The sequence below is a fragment of the Pinus tabuliformis genome, chromosome 4_2 (genome assembly GCF_031772625.1).
Source record: "Pinus tabuliformis cultivar Carrire ecotype Pingquan chromosome 4_2, CPIR1, whole genome shotgun sequence".
Taxonomy (NCBI): domain Eukaryota; kingdom Viridiplantae; phylum Streptophyta; class Pinopsida; order Pinales; family Pinaceae; genus Pinus; species Pinus tabuliformis.
This window is the reverse complement of record NC_142304.1, coordinates 260,049,950-260,070,287: the sequence shown is the minus strand read 5'-3', so window position 1 is coordinate 260,070,287 and position 20,338 is coordinate 260,049,950. Positions and strand designations below refer to the sequence as shown.

At 37.0% G+C, this 20,338-nt stretch overlaps 1 protein-coding gene across 1 annotated transcript in view; it reads left to right on the top strand.

Moving 5' to 3' along the window:
* Positions 1 to 19,927, top strand: part of LOC149168978 (AUGMIN subunit 6-like) — a 308,104-nt gene extending 288,177 nt beyond the window's left edge. Inside the window, exon 14 of the mRNA XM_089428499.1 lies at positions 19,512 to 19,927. The gene's annotated coding sequence lies outside the window, so the exon portion shown is untranslated. The remainder of the gene's footprint in view (positions 1 to 19,511) is intronic.
* The last annotated feature ends 411 nt before the right edge of the window (positions 19,928 to 20,338 follow it).

Below are 20,338 nucleotides of genomic sequence, written 5' to 3'. Positions count from 1 at the left end.
GAAATCATATCTTTTAGTTCTATTTGAACCACCTATAATAAAATTTCATTTCTGACAATGCTAATATGACTTTTCAAAAATAGTAAGTCACATCTCAATTTGGAAGTGACTTTCCAAAAATAGAAAGTCATGTTTAGATGATCAAGGGGGATCTCAACATATGGAATCCACTTTCAAATCAAATCAATCATGATTATACAAGTCAAGATTTAATGTTTTATCCTTGCTAGTATTGTTATTATTATGATACTATTGTTTATAAAATAGTCTAAAGTCATTCACTTTTAATGGATTGATAAAAACGAATTCTCAATAGTCTCATGGAATAATTCAACTAAATTGAGAATCTCTTACTTGGCAAATTGAACGTCTCTCTTGGAATAAAATAGTAACTCCACACTTAAGAGAATGTAACTCTTCCTCACTAATTTGATGTATTCCAAAAGTGTAACTCCTCCTCATTAAATGCACTTGTAACTCCTTCACTCAATTCTATTTGTAACTCTCACCAAATATTCTCTCATGTTTAAGTGTAACTCTGTTTCTCCTTAATTCAAATTGTAACTTCTCAAGACAAGTGTACATCTCTCTCTATGCTTGGGATGAGTTATACTTCTCTTCAAGTAACTCCTCCCTCTTGGAATTCGATTCTCCTATTGTTGGCTCAAGGCATGAATTCATTTTGTAACTTCTCTCCTTTCTCATCTATTTAAGCAAGAGCAAGTGAGAGCTAAGAGTAGTATGTTTATTGTGAAAAATGAGAGCAAGTGTTGAGTGTGTGCAAGAGAACTGTGAGAGCAAGTGAAGAGCAAGAGCAAGGGAAGAGCTGAAGCAAGTGTAGGAGGAGATCTTCAAGCAAAGAGAAAGAACACTTCAGTTGCAAGTTGATTAGACACTAGTAACTTTATTCATTCTCATTCTCTCTCTCTCTCTCTCTCTCTCTCTGTACTCTGCTGAATAATTGCAGAAATCCAATAGAAGAAGAATCATGTAGGTTTTCCCTTTTGAGGGGTTTTTCCCTAGTCATTGGACCTAAATCTTAGTGTCTCATATTTGAGCTTGGCTATCTTCATATGATACTTAAGTTTATGTTCTATCTACAATTGTTGATCTGAAAAGTTTTGAAGAGGAAATTTACATTCTAAGTAATTGTAACAACATAGAACATCTAGTTTTCTGCAATGTGCTTTCAAGTTCCACCATAGAACATTTAGTTTTCTGCAAAGTACATTCAGTTTTTTACGTAGAACTTTAAAGTTTCAGCAAATAATTTTTAAGTTTCTACATAAAACTTTCAGATTTTAACATATTTTAGCATTGCTTTGGATCATGTGATATACACTAATATTAACAAGATTGAATGCTTAGTGTCTGAACCTTTTAAAAATGAAAAGATTAAACTGATGATAAATGGACATTGTTGATCTCTTAATATCATGTTATAGGATTATGTTATGCTTTCCTCCTTCATTATTACATTCTAGCATTGCATTTTTGGATGGGGTGTCACAAGGAGATCCAATTGTATGTGAAGGAGGAAGGATCCTATTCTTTGCTAATAATCATTCCATTAAATTTAGGGCAAGATTGGACAGAGTAAATAATTATATAGATTTGATGGCACTAGAATTAGTAATGTTGCTAACTAATAAAAATGAAATTCACACTTTAATTGTTAAGTGATTCTCATATGATCATGAAGAGGGGTTTTTTCATTCTTTCCCACATTGTATACCCATTTACAACTTTGGTATAGAAGCAGAGATGGTTTATGGCCCACAAGTAATGTGGGAAAAATAAAAAACCATCCAAAATTTTAAAGTGGTTTTAATTTACCAATCAAATTTAGTCTTCAAAATGACCTTATCCAGAACCTTGAGTTAATGGGTAGAATAAATAAGTTTAAAAATCAGGTAAATTGAAAATGTAACCATTATTATCACCTGTTACTTCCGTGTTCCCAAAAACACTGTAACACCTGCGTACTGACAAATGTTGCATGAAGCGGAAGCGTTTTTTGGAAGCGGGGACGTCGAAGCGTCATTTCCAAAAATCTAGGAAGCGAAGCGTCTGCTATATATATATATATATATATATTTTATATTTTTTTGCATTTATACTCAAAACAAACATCCCAAATACCAAATTAATTGTAGAAGACATGAAAACATGCATATTTTTGCATAAATCAAGATAGATATAACATCCATTGTACATTAATGATCTAGAATCTAGATTCTTCTCCTCTTGTCTAGCCTTTGCCTCTACCTCGATTGTCTAGGGATATTAGTCAACATTGCCCAATTTTGATCAAACTACCTAATTCAAGACTTAAAATATGGTAGAAAAAGCTTAACATGTTTGATCGATGATTTGGACTTGATTGAAAGGTAATTTTTTGCTAAGGGTATGCCGCGTGACAAAGGAGTTCAACAATTAACACCACCAACACTAGGGTACATATAGGGCTTGGTGCTCTTGATTAAATGCTAATCGCATACCTTCATATTTGATATAATCTAATGAAATGCCACAATCCCATTGATCCCGAATTCCTGAATACTGTTAAGTTTGCTGAATTTTGAATAGGATATGAAATTCTATTTTCTCCATATGAAGTCCAATGAGGCTGGAACCACTCTCAAACATCCTGAGTCATTTCATGGTAATGTTAAAAATTTAAGTAAAATGATGAAAATGAAAAAATAAAGGAGAATGTCACTTTTACTTTAAGAATTTAACATTACCATGAGGGAGCATTTGCTATATTTATATTTTTTTTGCCTTCATTCGTCACCCTAACCCAAGGTGGACCCACCCCCAACAAGCAAACTCACCTAAAATTAAAAAAAAAAAATTGAAAAAAAACGATTTTCTAAACGCTTTTCCGGAAGCTTTTCTGGAAGCGTACGCTTCCGACACTCGAAGCACCATACGAAGCACGCTTCGGCGCTTCGGAAGCGGCGCTTCCATACAACGCTTCCAAATTTCCAAGAAGCGGCTAAAAAAGCTGAAGCGGCGCTTCCGAATTCGGAAGTGCTGCTTCCGGCCAAGCTTCCTAGGCCCTTCCGTACGGGACGCACTTCGGGGCTTGGAACCGGGGGGGGGGGGGGGGGGGCTTCGTGCAACACTGGTACTGACTTTCTGCGTGTGATTCCTTTTATAACTTATGTGGTGGTGACTGCTGAGTCAAGATGAGTGAGAGCTGAGAACGTCGTCTTAGTACATAGAGTCTACTAACGCATGTTTAATCAGCAGTCAAATCAGTTGGAATTCGATCTGTGAAGCACACTGCTGCCAAAATTCACCAGGGAAAAAGAAACACATGCCAGTGATTCCACATTTTTGGTCTTGCTCTACTTTCTCTGTAACTAGATTAATATATATGCTTTCCTGGCTTTCTTGGATAGGCTATTAATGACGTTTTTGGAAAAAAAGCAAACCATAAAAAAAATGTTTTGCACACTTTCAAACACATCATGAGAGACTGGCATTAAAAATTTTTAACCGTCAAATACGGGCAAAATTCCCGTCAAATTCCATCCCTGGTACCGACTTACAGAAATTCTGTATGGTGACAAGACAAGAAATCAATGCGCTTTTAGGAAATCGAAAATCTGTACAGTAGCTTGACATAAACTGTACAATGCTGTCAGGAAAACCGTATGACAATGTCATAAATTGTACGGCTATAAGATGGCTTATATAAGGTAAGAAAATGTATGATGGTATTATGGCTTTATCAAAATGAAATATTGTAGGGTGGTACACTGACTGATCAAAATTCATACGTCAGCTCTTCCAATTTGTAGGATGATTAAAAATAATACATACAATGGCTCTCAAAAATTTATACGGTTGCTGCTTTTAAACATCCTTTTGAAGACTTATTTTTAAAAAATCATACAACTGTTCAAATTCATGTTGCTTTGCTTCGAAATTTCATATGATCATGAAGTTAAAACAATGCCAGCTTTATCTTCGTTCAAAAGTTTGCAATTCCTTGAATTGTCATTGGCAAACCACGGTCCCTAGGTCTTCATCCACTTTCGACTTTGGTTTCTTTAAATCTTGGCTTTCAATACCATATCACAAAAATAAACTAGAGAGGAGTAGAGAGAGAATCACTGGTTGGAAGAGAGGTCTGTCAAGTATGTGTTCTTTAAAACTGGATTAGGTATTCTTACATTTATGCAAATCAAGAGGGAAAGAAATTACATAACATTTTTCCATTAATTTATTCATTACGCTAAAGTACTTTTATGTACTTACATAGAGTAAAATTTTATTTACTAAAGAATGACCATAAGTATAAATTAGTATAATAATAAGCCTGTCTATTTCCACATAACAGAGAAACTGAGTGAATTGCAAGAAAAGTATATGAGCAGGCATGACCAACAGAAAATAGAGAAAATAATCAAGGTAGGAGATGGGGCTTGTCTGCACATGAACATTGAAAGATTGTAGGGGTTGGGAAAGAAAATCAAGCCCGTGAGATACATGGCTTTCAAAGTGTTGGAGTAGCTAGGTAATGATGCTTACAGATTTAATCTACCTCCATACGTGCACATTGTCATGGTGGTCACAATAGATAATTTCAAACTCTATGAGTGATCCATGCTCAATGAGGAAAACGAGGGGAGAGATCTTACCATCCATAGTAGAATTTGCACAGAATTGACATTCGAAGTTAGTAGAAGATTATGTCTTACAGAAGGCGACCAAAATGACCAGAAGGGGTCAATAAGAACTTGACTTGTGGACTAAATGAGTTATTGTTACGCTAGGCAAAGTGGTACTCTCTAGAGAAAGTTGAGGAAATTCCCTCATCTCCTTCATAAGTAAAGTTTCTGGGGACTAAAAGCCTCGAAAAATGGGGGGTATGATTTGAAATGGACCAATGCAATATTTGTTCTCTTTCTTGGTGCTTTATGGGGTGGAAGACCAAAGCTTTGGTTTTGTCAAGCCAATATTAAACCCTTCTAATGTGAAGTACTTATTTTATACAAATGCTAGTCCATACTTCTAGGTGCCCTGCAAGTACCTAAAATTTCTCTTAACATCTTTGCAATAACTCTGTTTGGGATCTCTCCTAAAATTTGAAAGTATTCCACAATCATATGTGATGTTCAATCTTGTTGTAGTTAAGTAGATAAAACTATTAGGATAAAGTGATATACAGAAAGTTAGCCCATTGTGCTAGGCCAAATGGTGGATGTTCTGTACGAGAAAGTGTTTTGCTGATCAATACTGGGGCCCCACCCAGGTTTGAAACTCGGTTAACCTGCCTAGCATGCTTGTGGGAAGTTGCGTTAGGCTTAAGAGTATAGAGACAGTTCCTCTGACTTGACTCAGGGCCTCCTTGGTGACAAGTGGCAGGTCTAGTGATTCTCCTAATACAATCCAAAAAAAGGAAAAAAAGAAAAGAAAGAAAAAAAATGAAAAAGTGATACACAGAAAGTTAAACAAAAAAGAAAAAAAGAAGAAAAAAAGAAAAGAAAGAAAAAAAAAAGAAAAAGTGATACACAGAAAGTTAAACAAAAAGGAAAAAAAGAGTGATACGCAGAAAATTATTATAGATAAAATACATTTGTTCTCAATATTTTCGAGCAAGCTTCATTACTAATATAGTTCTTTGATATTTAGTCTTTTGCTTCATACGTTTCATATCATATGTGATGTTCAACCTAGTTACAGTTAAGTAGATAAAACTATATTGGGTAGATAAACACTAGTTAGGATAAAGTGATATACAGAATGTTAGCACACTGTGCTAGGCCAAATGGTGTATGTTCTGTACTAGAAACCGTTTTGCTGACCAATATTGGGGCCCCACCCAGGTTTGAAACTCAGTTAACCTGCCGAGCGTGCTTGTGGGAAGTTGCCTTAGGCTTAAGAGTATAGAGGCAGTTCCTCTTACTTGACCCAGGGCCTCCTTGGAGACAAGCAGCAGGTCTAGTGATTCTCATAATACAATGAAAATAAAAAAGAAAAAGAAAAAGAAACAATGAAGAGAGAAGAGGACAAAAAAAGAGTGTGATATACAGAAAATTATTAGAGATAAAAATTTAAAATACATTTGTGCTCGATATTTTCAAGCAAGCCTAATTACTAATATAGTTACTTGATATTTAGTCTTGCTTCATACAGTTCATATCAATTGATTAACTTATCCCAAACTATATAAATGTATGACAGCGTTGATTGCTAACTTCTGTCTAAATATGACCTCTTTGCTTTTAAGGTTTAGTCACGATGATAGCAATATGAGCAATGCAGTTAATGCTTCTAGAACCAATTTCTTCTTTTCTATTTTGAAATAACAAATCATCTATGTTGCACGAGTTTCCAGAATGGGGAATCAGTCAGGGGAACATGTGTCTGGAACAAAAAGGGGATGATAAGTTGAGAACGAATATATATATATATATGTTGCACGGGGACCCATCCCCACCAAAAAATCCTTCGTACCTGACGTTCCAGTGTACCGAGGACTTCTATAGGGGTTGGAACTTGGGAATGTCCCCAATTTTTTGGGGACTTCATTGGGGACTTGGGGACTTCCAAACCATTCCCAATCCGTCTCGGGCAAATTTTTGGGACTTTGCAAGTACCATTCTGCTGTCCCAAAGGAAAAAGCGGTATGTCTGACCCGATTTTGACTAGGTTTACTTTGTTGTTTGGATAGCTTTCCCTCAAACAATGAAGGTTGTATGGATGTTTATTTTTGAATGTAACTTTCTGTGTGAAGTAAAGGCTGCCATCAAAGAAGCGAACAAAGTTCCTTCTTCAGATTAATTACTCTAGAACACTTGGAATATAAAGATATCCATGAGGATACAAATATTATATATTAAGTGTATGAATAAGAATGATGATACAATGAGAACGAGAGGCTTGCTTATATACCAAGAAGGCGTCTCTTCATGGGGAGTCATGTCTCATTTAGACATGCCTCTTCAACCTAATTACTAATTAACTAATAATTATTTATGATTATTGTCATTTACATTATTTCTTATATATTTATTGGTAACATTGCCTTCCTCCTCAAAAAGCTTTGTCCTTAAAGCTTGTTAATGAAAAAGGCTTGATCTCTTTTTCGGCTTGGAATGTCTTTTTGTTTCGGAATTGTCATCTTTGTCGATACATGTTGATATGACCTTCTAAGTGACAAACAACACTTTCGCACTGAGAAGGTATCAGACCATCCTAGATTAACTTTTTATGTAATATTCTAATCACTGGAATTTTGTAACGACTTGTCGTCATAGGATTGGATTGAGGTTACATCACTATTCTCCGGAACGATAGTTTGTTGTTTCTCTTCTGAATGGTCCCGATATGTAGCATGGTTGAGTTGTCTACTCTCATGATTTAGATATCAATAGGGAACTTTTTTAGTTTGACATTCCCTTATTAAGTGTGTGGAATTTTTTTGATTTACTTCAGGGGACGATGTTGTTGAGTTGGTTACAAAACCTTCACTTGGGATGTTAATCATTTGAACTGCGACATCTAAGTGTGTTGTTTCTTCCAATGTTGCACGAAGCGGGAGCGAAGCGGAAGCGGAAGCGGAAGCGCGGAAGCGTCATTTTCCAAAAATCTAGGAAGCGAAGCGTCTGCTATATATATATATATTTTTATATTTTTTTGCATTTATACTCAAAACAAACATCCCAAATACCAAATTAATTGTAGAAGACATGAAAACATGCATATTTTTGCATAAATCAAGATAGATATGGCATCCATGATTCCATTGTAGTTACTAGTATGTACAACAATCATCTATATTCTAGCTATTACAAACATACATCAAATTTTTAAGCATATTATAAAACATAAAACATTTAAGCATATTATAAAACATAAAACATAGAGCATATTATGATTTATCTAGCAAGTGAGCAACTGTCAACATTTGTGATGTCCAAAATTCAAATAATAATGTTTACAAAATATGTCACTTGGTCACCGCCAAGCCAAAAAGGTTCAAAATTCAAATTCACAAGTCTACAAGTCTAATGAGTAATCTATGACAAAAAGTAGTAGATTGTGAATATATCTACTAATCTCTCCTCCTTCCACCACGAATAGAACGTGGTGGCGGGCCTCCACGTGGTGGCAATGAAGAAGATGGTGCCTGTGTAAGTCGTGGCACTGAAACTGATGAAGAAGAACCCCCTGCTGTTGGTGTTGAACCATGGAACCTAGGAACCAAGGGACCAGATGGGGGTGGGGGTGGTGGCATATCAACACGGTCATCATCATCCTAGAATCGCTCAAAAAATTCATGCAAAAAAAAAAACACTAGTTAACAAAAAAATTAAAAACATGAATTAGAGAAATGCTTTATAAGGGAAAATTGGAAAATTCATACCACAATGGACATACCTAGATAAGAGCATCCTCTAATTGCTCTAGTCGCAACACTCCATCCTCCAAATTGGGCTCCTCTGGATTCTTGTCCCAAATCAACAAGTCTTTATTAGACTTTGCATCTTCACAGTAATGGGACAACAATCGCAAGTTGTAATGAACATAAACCAAGCTCTCTGCCCGGTCTAAACTCAACCTGTTCCTTTTAACACTGTGGATGAAAGAATAAGAGCTCCAACACCTCTCTGCAGAAGAAGTGTTTACCACCTGTGATAGCACCCGCAATGCCAAACTCTGTAGAAGTGGAGTACCCCCTCCATGCATGTTCCACCACTCAAGAGCAGAAAAAGTCTCTCGATCTTTAATTGCATGCATGCTCCCAAATGGACCAGTGTTGAGCGTATAGTTGCTCACCTGTCTCCGTACCAATGCAGCGTCCTCCTCATCAGGGATTAATTTACTCAATGCAGCCATATATTTTTCGTGAACCTCTTTATCTTGGTGTGGTTTTCTCCTGCTTCCCCCCCCAGGTGCTGGTGTTGAAAGCCATGATGGATGATAGTATTTAGGTGTCAAAACATATGCTAATGCATGCAATGGAATATTTAGCATTTCCCATCGGTTTTGCACCTCTACACGAATATAATTGTACAAGGTGGTATCTCTAGGCTCAACAATGTCTTTAATCTGCCCCAACATGCTATCCATTTGCTCATACACCTCCCCAATTACTGGTCGATCTGAATCTGCAAACTTGATCATGTAATAAATTGGTTTGGTGAATTGCAAAACATATTTAACCTGTGACCAAAAGTAACTGTCAAGAACAGTGTCCTTGACTGCATTAGCACCATCTGTGTCAGTGTTAATTTCATCCCATGTTTCAGCACACACCAGATTAGTTAAAGCTTGTCTCACCTTCACTAGCCGCCTAAAGGTGAGGTAATAACTAGCAAATCTTGTCTTTGCAATTTTAAGCAATTGCAACTTGGAGTAAGTGCCATAGAAGTAGTTTACCCTTGTATGCCCTGTGATGAATTTAATGAGCTGCTTTCCTTTCCTGTAAACCTCAGCAATCCACCCACAATCTTTGTGTTTCACAATATCATGCATCAAAAGGTTCAATGTGTGAACCAGGCACCCAGACCAAAAGATGTGTGGATGAGTACGCTCAATAATTTTTCCTGCTGCCTTACAATTTGCTGCATTATCTGTGATCACTTGAACCACATTATTCGGACCAACATCTTTGATTGATTTCAATAGGAGATCTGCAATGTTTTGTGCAGATGCAGTGATGGAGGAGAAGTCATGACATGCAATAAATACTGCACCACTAGAAGAAACACCAAGAACATTTATCAAATGTTGGTTTCTAATATTTGTCCACCCATCTAATACAATGGATACCCCAGAATCTACCCACTCATTTGTAAAACGTGTCAAAGCTCTTTGAACCTTAGCTTTTTCTCTTTCTAATAACACTGTTCTAGCTTTCTCATAGTTGGGGGCCTTGTATCCTTTTGGGGCTTCATTGATGGCCTTTACCATTTCATGCCAATAGGGAGAGCGAAGCACATTGAATGGTACACCGCAAGCACAAAGAAAACGGACTATCTTTCCATCCACATAATCCCTCCCAGCAACATTAAGGAAATCCCCTATTGTTCTTCTACCTCCAGAGCTTGCAGAAGTACCATGAGGAGATGAGCAACTACCAAATTTAGAGGTTGCACTTGATTCAGAATGAGTTTTTTGTTTCTTGTTTTTTTGTTGTGCAGCCATCTCTATTTGGATGTATTTTCTTCTTTCTTCAGTTGAAATGTTTGGGCAAATTTGTACCCCCACAGAACCCTTTTTTCATCACTGTCCAGCACCCCACAAAGATGCCTCCTCAGATGGGTATATGAACCACAATATGGTTTTCCTCCATGACAACCATGAGGGCACACAAATTTGTAAGATCCACCACCCTTTCCCCCATCAAGTTTGGTCACATAGTTCCACAAGGGTGTTGATGTAGCTTTCCCATCTTGTGTTTCAGTGTCTCCTTCAAGTTCATCCCCTTCCTCTTCAAACCCTTCCTCCTCATCATACATTGGGTCACTACTATTAGGACCATCACCAATGTCCTCTTCTGTTTCTTCCATTCTATTCCTCACCCTTGCCATCATTAAAACCAAGAGTGGAATGATACATAGAAGCCAAAAGAACACCATCTTGGAATATGGATATAGGTGGTGGACAACGGCAACCTGTAAATAAAGGAGCAAGTAGAAACAATGGGAAAGAGTAGGAGAGGGAGGAGAAAAATACAAAAGAATTTTCAAAAAAACAAGGGAGTTTGGGGTTTGAACTTACCTCTTTAGCTCTTGTAGATGAAGTCCTCCAAGCTCTTGCTCCAAGCTCCTCCTCCTTTTCCTAGCTCCTCCTTCTTCACTCCTCCAAGCTCTCCTCTCTTCTCCTCTCCTTTCCTCTCTTCTCTTCTCCAACTCTCATAAACTCAAAGTGAGAAAATGAGGAATGAATGGGGGCTTTATTCTTTTCATTCCTCACCCTAACCTCACCCTAACCCACCCCCTTAAGGTTGAGTTAACTTAACTTTAAAAAAAAATTAAAAAAAAAATTGTTTTTCTCCCTTGGGCGCGCCCCTTTCCGCCGAAGCGTACGGAAGCGTGCGTGAAGCGCACGCTTCCTGCTCCGAAGCGCCACGCTTCGGCGGCCCGAAGCGCCGTACGAAGCGCGCTTCGGAGCCGGCGCTTCGGAAATTCCAGGAAGCGCAAATTTTTTTACGAATCGCGCTTCCTAATTTCCGAAGCGCGCTTCGGAAGGCGCTTCGTACTGTGCTTCCGTACGGGGCGCGCTTCGGAGCTTCGGAGCGGGGTGGGGGGGGGCACTTCGTGCAACACTGGTTTCTTCAACTCACTTGTCTTCTTGAGTTGTCATATTCACTGGATCGGTGTTTGTTCCCTTATTTTCAACTTGGACTGTTACGACTGGAGATTTTGATATTTCTTCTTGAGCGAATTGTTCTAACTTGTCTTTTAATGTTTTCTTATCATCCTTAAGTTTCTTAATTTGACTGAGTAGACTTTGATTATGGTTTCTCAGACATAAAAGTTCTTTGATTTCTGATTTATCAACTTTATTTTCAATGTTTTGACTTTTAAGCTTTACATCTTTTAGATCTTTGATTTGTTCTAATAAATTTTTATTAAGGTTCTTTAAACGTAAATTTTCCTTTTCGTTCTGATAAGTGCTGCTTGAGTTCCTTCTTTGTGACTTTAGTCTTCTTGACTTTTGTAATTCATTTTTCAACGTGGTCCTTGAGGCAAGAAATTTATTCGTCTTTTTCCATTATTTCTTTGTAATGCATATCCACAAGATTTTTATATTCGTGTTGTAACACTTTTTTGTTTTGTTGAAGTTTGGCTATTTTGCCATTCTCTTGATCTTCAAGCTGCAATTTCTTGGTACACTGGGTTATATCGTTTTGTAGGAGTGATGATGGGCTTTCAACTTGCAATGTGGATTTTGTTTTCTTCATTTCCTTATATCTTGCCATTAATTGTCTCATATTTCTTGCTAGTAATTGTTTATCTGCATCACTTAGAAGTTCGACTAAGGTAAAAGTTTTGTAACATTTTGTGCAAACAACGTTTTGATTTCTGAATGATTCTTGACAATTAGGGTATCCTTCTGAACAAAAAGGACATATTGCAAAGAAACCGTTGCTTTTGGTGGACGACATCTTTTTGTTTTTTTTTTCACTTATTTTATCTCCCTTTTTTATTATTAATTTTTATTGTTATTCCTTTTTTTTTTCCTTTTTAATATATATATATATATATATATTAACAGGGAGTACAAACTTTGTTCACTCCATTGCTTTGATACCAAATGAAGCGAACAAAGTTCCTTCTTCAGATTAATTACTCCAGAAAACTTGGAATATAAAGATATCTACGAGGATACAAATATTATATATTAAATGTATGAATAAGAATGATGATACAATGAGAACGAGAGGCTTGCCTATATACCAAGCGTATCTTCATGGGGAGTCATGTCTCATTTAGACATGCCTTTTCAACCTAATTACTAATTAACTAATAATTATTTATGATTATTGTCATTTACATTATTTCCTATATATTTAGTCATAACAAACAATGACTTATTTCAGCACATTTGCTCTTAAGGCCGATGTTTCCAAAATTGTTCTTTACACTGACTTTGTCCAAGAATAATAAACCAGGATTCAAGACTAATTTACATCTCAAACTTATGTAAAGAAACCACAATATGTTTAAGGCTCTAACACACTTTGCAACTTTGCTAACTATGCCAAGGAAGTTGAATTTGTTTAACTTGGCCATATTAGTAGCAGTGATTGTAAGAAAGGCCCTTTTTGCTTTCACGGGATTAGGAAAATATCTAGTGTGGTTGACCAGTCAAACTTGGATTTTATTTGACAAATCTCAACATAGAGGTCAATTTAGGTGTTGAGATTGACAATATTAGGAATTTGAGCCAAGGTATGATTTTGACAAAATTAGCATGCTTGCCAACTGGGATAGTAAGGTGAATTAGTTTACATGCAAGAATGTCAACCAAGAATAGTAAAACTGAATCTGCTTTTGGATTTGATCAAAAATAACAAGCAAGACAACTGGCTTTAGTAATTCAACCCAGGTTTTGATTTGATATTTATGGCAAGACAAATTAGGTCATTGAAAGGTCAAACTAGCAAGAGTTAGTGTTTTAGCCAGTGTTGTTAAAATCGCGATAAAATCGCGATTTTATCGGAAAATCGCGATTTTTATCCGTAAAAATCGCCACTTTTTTTTTTATACCGATTTTTATTGAAAAAATCGCGATTTTTTTTGAAAATATCGCGATTTTTTCGAAAAAATCGCGATTTTTTGCGTAAAAATCGTGGGAGGCGCGGGCAGCGGGGTTTTATATGGCAAATTCGATTTTTTTTTAATTCATTGTGCTGTCGCCGCGCGGAGGAGGAGGAGAAGAGGTGAGGGAGAGGAGCTGAGGGGTTTCCGTCGGATTTGGGAGCGAATCGAAGCGTTTTTAGGAGGAATCCAAGCCAAGATCACCAATTTGTCCATAAAAGAGGTATGTAGATTAATTTTTTTTGGTTTTGCTTCTATAAAAACTTTGGTTTTCATTGTTTTTAAAGAATTTTTTGAAATTTTTCATTGATTTGGGATGGGTAATTTGTTATGACTATGAGAACCAATTTTTTATTTTTATTTTCTCATTTTTTTTAAACATTGTTTATTTTTTTTGAATTTTCATTGTTTTTTGGCATTTGGTTGGGTAACTTGGGTTTAGAAATTGGGATTTTGGAAATAATTAAATTGTAATTTTGCAAATGCTAAATTGTAATTTGTATTATGTAATCCTAAATTCCTATTTCCTAATCCTTATTTTTCCATAGGTTTGCAAATTCAAAATTCAAAAACAAACATGCCAAGGAAATTGGATCCTTTCTGGGAATATGGTGACCCTAAAACTCCGAATGATAGACAAAACTTGTATTGCAAGTTGTGTGGAAAGGAAATATTTGGGGGGGTGTACAGGTTGAAGTTCCACCTTGCACAAATCCCTGGACATGATGTGGGGCCCTGTCTAAATACAAATGCTGAAATTATCCAAAAAGCCATGAGAGCATTGGGAGAATTAGAGCACACTAGAGATGCCAAAGAAGAACTCAAAAGGCAACTAAAAAGGTCAGTTGAAGGAAGTGGGCCAAGTGGCACTGGTTCTACTGCAGCGTCAGTCAATCCGGTAGCTGCATCATCATATTTTGTTCCTCAAACCACACCTGGTTCACAACCAACTATTGGTTCAATGCTAAAAAGAACTGAAAAAGAACAAGCTGACAAGTTGATGACAAAATTTCTCCTCTGGAGTGATATTCCTTTCAGCATTGTAAGGAGTAATCCATTTTTCCAACCTACTGTTGATGCTATTGCCAGTGTTGGCCCGGGGTACAAAATCCCTTCTCTTCATGATTTTAGAGGCCGACTTCTTCAAGATGAAAAGCGTGACTGCACCCAAAGATTGGAGGATTTTAGGGCATCATGGGCACAAACAGGATGCACTGTTATGTCAGATGGTTGGACTGACCAAAAGGGGAGAACCCTTATAAACTTCTTGGTTAGTTGTCCCAAGGGGACTATGTTTATCAAATCTGTTGATGCAACTCATCAAATCAAAGATGCAAGAACTTTATGTGATTTGCTGGATGTGTTTATTTTGGAGGTGGGTGCAGAAAATGTTGTCCAAGTCATAACGGACAATGCTGCAAATTATGTTGCTGCTGGTAGAATGCTTATGGACAGGCATCCTGCTTTATTTTGGACACCTTGTGCTGCCCATTGTATTGATTTGATGTTAGAGGACATAGGGAAAATTCCCTTTGTCAAAGAGGTTGTTGACTCATCAAAAAGCATCACAAAATTTATTTACAATCACACATCTGTGCTTAGCTTGATGAGAAAATGCACCAACAACAAAGAGTTGGTGCGCCCCGCCATTACACGGTTTGCGACGAGTTTCATATCTCTTCAATCCCTCTTGAATTCTATGTGGGATTTGAAGAGAATGTTTCTTTCAGAGGAGTGGCGTGCTTCGTCAATGAGCCGCAAACCAGAAGGAGAGGCCGTCTGCAGACTAGTTTCATACCAGGAAGACTTCTGGGCGGGAGTGCAGGAGGTGTGCGCTGTTACAGAACCTTTGGTAAAGGTTCTTCGGTTGGTTGATGGTGAGAAGCCCGCAATGGGCTATTTGTATGAAGCCATGGACAGGGCCAAAGAAGCCATTCGGTCCTACTATGATGATAAGGGAGATGATGGGTTTCAAAGACAACTCCTTCTATGGGAAGTCATTGATGAGCGATGGAACAACACACTCCATCGTCCCATTCATGCTGCTGGGCTTTTCCTGAACCCTGCATTTTCTTATGCATGTGGGTTTAATTTTGATGTTGAGGTCGTGGAAGGATTATTAACCTGTGTCCAGAAGATGGTGAGATCTCCAGAAGAACGTATGGAGATCTCTAGACAAATTGAGCAATATAAGTTGTCAGGTGGCACATTTGGCTTTGAGATGGCTGTCATTGATAGGACGATTAAAATGCCAGGTATTTTTTAGTTTGTAGTATGTACTTTGTAACTTTGTTTCAACTTTCAAATTTCATTGTTTCTTCAAATTCCATTTTTTTCTTATGTTTATTTAAAATTTTATTTGTAATTTTGTTGTAGACGCATGGTGGAAGATGTATGGTGGCAGAGTACCCCTTTTGCAACATCTTGCCGTACGCATCCTCAGCCAAACATGCAGCTCCTCGGGATGTGAGCGCAATTGGAGTGTATTTGAAAAAATACACAACAAGAAGCGCAATAGGTTAACACTTAAACATTTAAAATATTGCAAATTTCCAAATAAATTTTTGAATTCATTAAAGTTTTAAACAATATTTTTTTTATAATATTAATTATTAATTATTATTTCATGAACTTTGTACAGGTTGGAGTCCCATAGACTTAATGACATGGTCTATGTCTACTACAATCTTCAATTGTGGGTGAGACAACTAGAGAAGAGTAAGACACCTGATACGGAAGCCATCTCATTGGATGGGATTGACACCACTGCTGAATGGAGGGTTGAGACCGAGAGGCCTCTCATGGATCCCACTGAGGATTGGTTAGTGCAGGATGAGGGGGAGGAGGAGGGGGAGGAGGAGGAGGAGGAGCAGGAGGAGGAGGAGTTGGAGGAGCAGGAGGAGGAGGTGACACCGCCTACCTGGGCTACCCGGGCTACCACTACCACCAGTAGAGGACGTGGTCTCCGTCCACCTAAGCCTCCTGTAGCTGCTACTACTAGTTCTTCAGCTTCTAGAGCACGTTAGACTCCACTGCCATTTCCACCAGCACAGGCACCAGCTTCTACATCTAGAGGGAAAGAGAAAGCTGTGCCATTTTCTCGCAAGAGGGGCAGAGGAAATCAATAGGATTAGACTTTCATTTTATTGTATATGACATTATGACATGATAAGATACATTATCATATTTTTTGTTGATATTTTGAGGCTGAGTTGGACTTGGGACTCGGGACTTACTATTCAGGACATGATTCAATGTTATGTGTGATTTTAGCGCTAGAAATGATATTAAACATCTTATATATTAGTTTTTTTATCATATTTATGTGTCAATGTATTTATTTTATGTTGTAGATGGTTTAGATATTAAAAAAATTGAAAAAAAATGAATATTTTTGTGCCAAACGCTTTTTTCCCACTTTTTTCCGGTTTTTTCCCGCTTTTGTCGATTTTTTCCGCTTTTTTCCCGGCGCCGATTAAATCCCGATCGCGCTTTGTGCAACATTGGTTTTAGCGCTAGGCCATTTGGACCATCATATAGATGGATACCCTCCAACTAACTATCATGTGTCACACTAGGAGAACAGTTCACTTACTCAACACTGCTCGTGACTCAACATCCGTGAACTAAAAACTTCAACTTGAATTTGACATATGAGATTATGTATTTGGTTTTGTAATTATTAACATGAATTTCAGATTTCTTAGCTAGTTCAATAATTATAATTTTATTGCAATGATGTATTTATTATTTATTATTTATTTTTATGCACATGGTGAATTTAAAATAATAATAATAATTATTATATTATATATGTATATATATTATTGCTGTCCCCAACATGCTATCCCTTGAAAAATTTGGGGGTGCACTCTAGCTGTACTAGAAACTTGTCCCGCTGTCCCCCGTCCCCAAAGGCAGTGCATCGTGTGTGTATATATATATATATAGTTTTTCTATTGAAGAAGATTTTCATTGTATTCTCTCTCTTGCCTGGAATATTTGGATGGATGACGATGTCAACTGCTCATTCCAAGATCTGTTGGTAACCTTGAGGGTTTCGATTGGATTGTACCAACCAATTGAATATATATATATATATATATATATATATATATATATATTCTTTTGTAATTGCAATGAAACGAATTGCAACTTGCACTTTATACAATCACCAATTAAAGCCTCAAAGTGTAAGGGTTACACTTTGAGGTTAGAGTCAAATCAAAGTTGAGATTTGCGGAGGTTATATGCGAGAGCATTCATTGAAAGTTTCATTCCAAGTCCATGAGAATCCACCACAAACTTATCTGCATGATCCACATTTAAGCCCATAGCTATGGTCCCTTGGCCACACCTAGCCCTGTGCACAGGTTGATTCACTGCCCCCCCCCACCCATCAAATCACTCAATAAAAAAATGCTGGTTGGTATCTCGGTCAATAAAGATAACTAAAGAAGTCAAGTAGACTGTACACACCTCTTCAAGACTAGTTGAGCCTAGTGGGATATTAACATGAATTTTCTCACCCAGTGTCGAAGTAATACCATTATGATATTGCACGGCTAGTGACATGGTTGGAACTAGCCTCAAGCAGAGTCCTCTTAAGAGATTCCATCCACTCAACCATATAAACTTCTCCACCATTTTTTAACTCGATTGGAGAGCTACAATGCGAAGGATGTCCAAGAGTCCTTGAAAAATCAAGGGACATGGGATGTTCAGTAAGGGTCCCTTACATTTCTCTCGGAACATGGGAATGGTCCAAAAGTCCTTGACTCCTTAATGTTGTCCCCATGTGATTTGGAACGTTTTCAACGGATTCCTAGGTTCCAGTGGGTAAATGAGGTTTCAAGGTGGGGACACAGCCCCATGCAATATAGGAAATTATGTAAGTAGTTAGGCTTTGTCGGTGTGGGGGGAGGTGCAGGGGTAGGGAAGAAGATGCAAATCATGAAATTGGGGTGCAAGTGAGGTGCATCATATATTTATGTGTAAAAAATTAGTTAAAACAGTAGAACTCTAATTTATAACATATTGAACCTTGTGATCAAAATTGTGAAACCAAACTCTACCGTTGAACAATACGCCACTTCGCATTTTATATTGCTTTGGAAAAATTGGGTGTTACAGTACACAATTGTTTTAAGTGTGAAACTCGAGGAAGGTTAGGTGTACAATCTATTTAGCACAAGAGACACGAGTTGGATCTCGTTAACAGGTTAGTAGAGAATATGAAATACGAATTACTATAGGTGTTTTCTAAACATGCTACATTTTCGAGGTTTTGGCTGGAATCTGGCAATTTTTTTCTGGCCAAATCTTAATTTTTGTTGTTTAAAATGGGTTTCTGATTGTATATATGGATTCAGCACTCTGAACAACTCCTAGGGCACTCAGATTGTGGAGAGTTTACAACTCAAACGTGTGATTCCAAGAAATCTCTGCCAGATTCTGGGCATATAAGGCTGGAAAATATACTGGAAAACCCTCCAAAACATAGAACAGATAGACTATGACATTACTATGGCTCTTTGTATGGATACTAGGCATAAAAATACACAGATTTAACCTCTATATTATTAGCTAGCTGGGCATGAAATATGCGGGTTAGACCCTTAGGATATCTTACTGGACAGATTTATGTAGCAGATCACAGGGTATGAAAGATGCAAAAGAGAGCCTAATTACGATTTTTGGTCATGTGGAACGTAGATTAGACCTTAGAAATTGATGATGTTGGGCATGGGATTGATTGCACAAATCAAAATAAAGACTTTTTTGAGGGGACATCCCTTGAGTATTGTCGGGAACGTTGTCCTGCTGCCAAGATGTGAAACACTCCTGTTAGGATGGTGAAAGGTGTTTTTCAGCGAGGCTACAAAAATATATGGGTTAGATGCTTGCTGTAGCATACCTTGTTAGCTTCCACTTAGTATTGTTTTGAAGTATTTAAAATCCCATAGAATGGCTTCCACACAGTTTGGACTTAATGCCATTACTTTAATCCTATGAAGTGTATATTGGAAATATATTTTCACCTTTTTTTTCCAAGCATAAAATGGATTGTATAATTTTGCATTGAAATTTTCATCTAATGCTAGTTAATATGTATTCGCATTTTGGATGCCACATCCCTTTAGTTATTTCAAGGAAACTTAAATACTTTGTTCCTTGCAAAAGGTAATAAATATTGGTGTTCACGTGGTTTATTCACAGATGGAGCACTGTCTGACGCTTGAGGGCCATGGGACAAGTTAATTCTAACATTCAAGGTATTTTGTGAAAATCCTTTGGTAGAGTGTAAACTAGTAGAATACGGGGTTAATTATCTGTTGATGATTTTCAATGTGCATAAGAGCAGTTCTGTTCGATTCTCGTTATGCATTTAAACCACAATCCACAAGCAAATAGTCGATAACTAAATAAGATTATTGACATTGTCTTGCTCTTCATAAATAAGAGATTTTCTGGGATTATTTTACTCAACGTGTGGAATTTGATCATTTGCAAAGTATTTTGGAATAAACGTGTTGGTAAACTACATGCTTCTCAGCGATGGTTCAGCACTTAAGTTGTGTTGATACATGTATGTAATGGCTTTTCGTATTATATTATAATGTGGATATTATACATACTGGTGTTTATACACAAATTACGATTATTGAGGTGGGAAGAGGACACTTTTTGACTAACAAACGGTTAGTTTGGACGACTTGATGATGGAAAAAATAACACTGTTATATATGTTACACTAACAGAACATGGTTTTCAGGAAAAGATGCTTTCAAGAGTCCTAAAACGGGTTGAAATCAACAAAAGGAATGATGATACATGTTCTGAAGATGAGTCCATTTTTTATATGCAAAATTTTGGTAGTGAATTCTCAAATGTAGTTACAAATTGAAATCGACCACATGTTTTAGAACTTCGGAAAAAATGAGAAATTTCTTGGAAATAGAATTTAACTTCCTTTTAAAAAGTACATAAAAATTCCTGGAGAGCACGATTCCTGAAATTTTCCCTACACATTATTGAATTGCAAA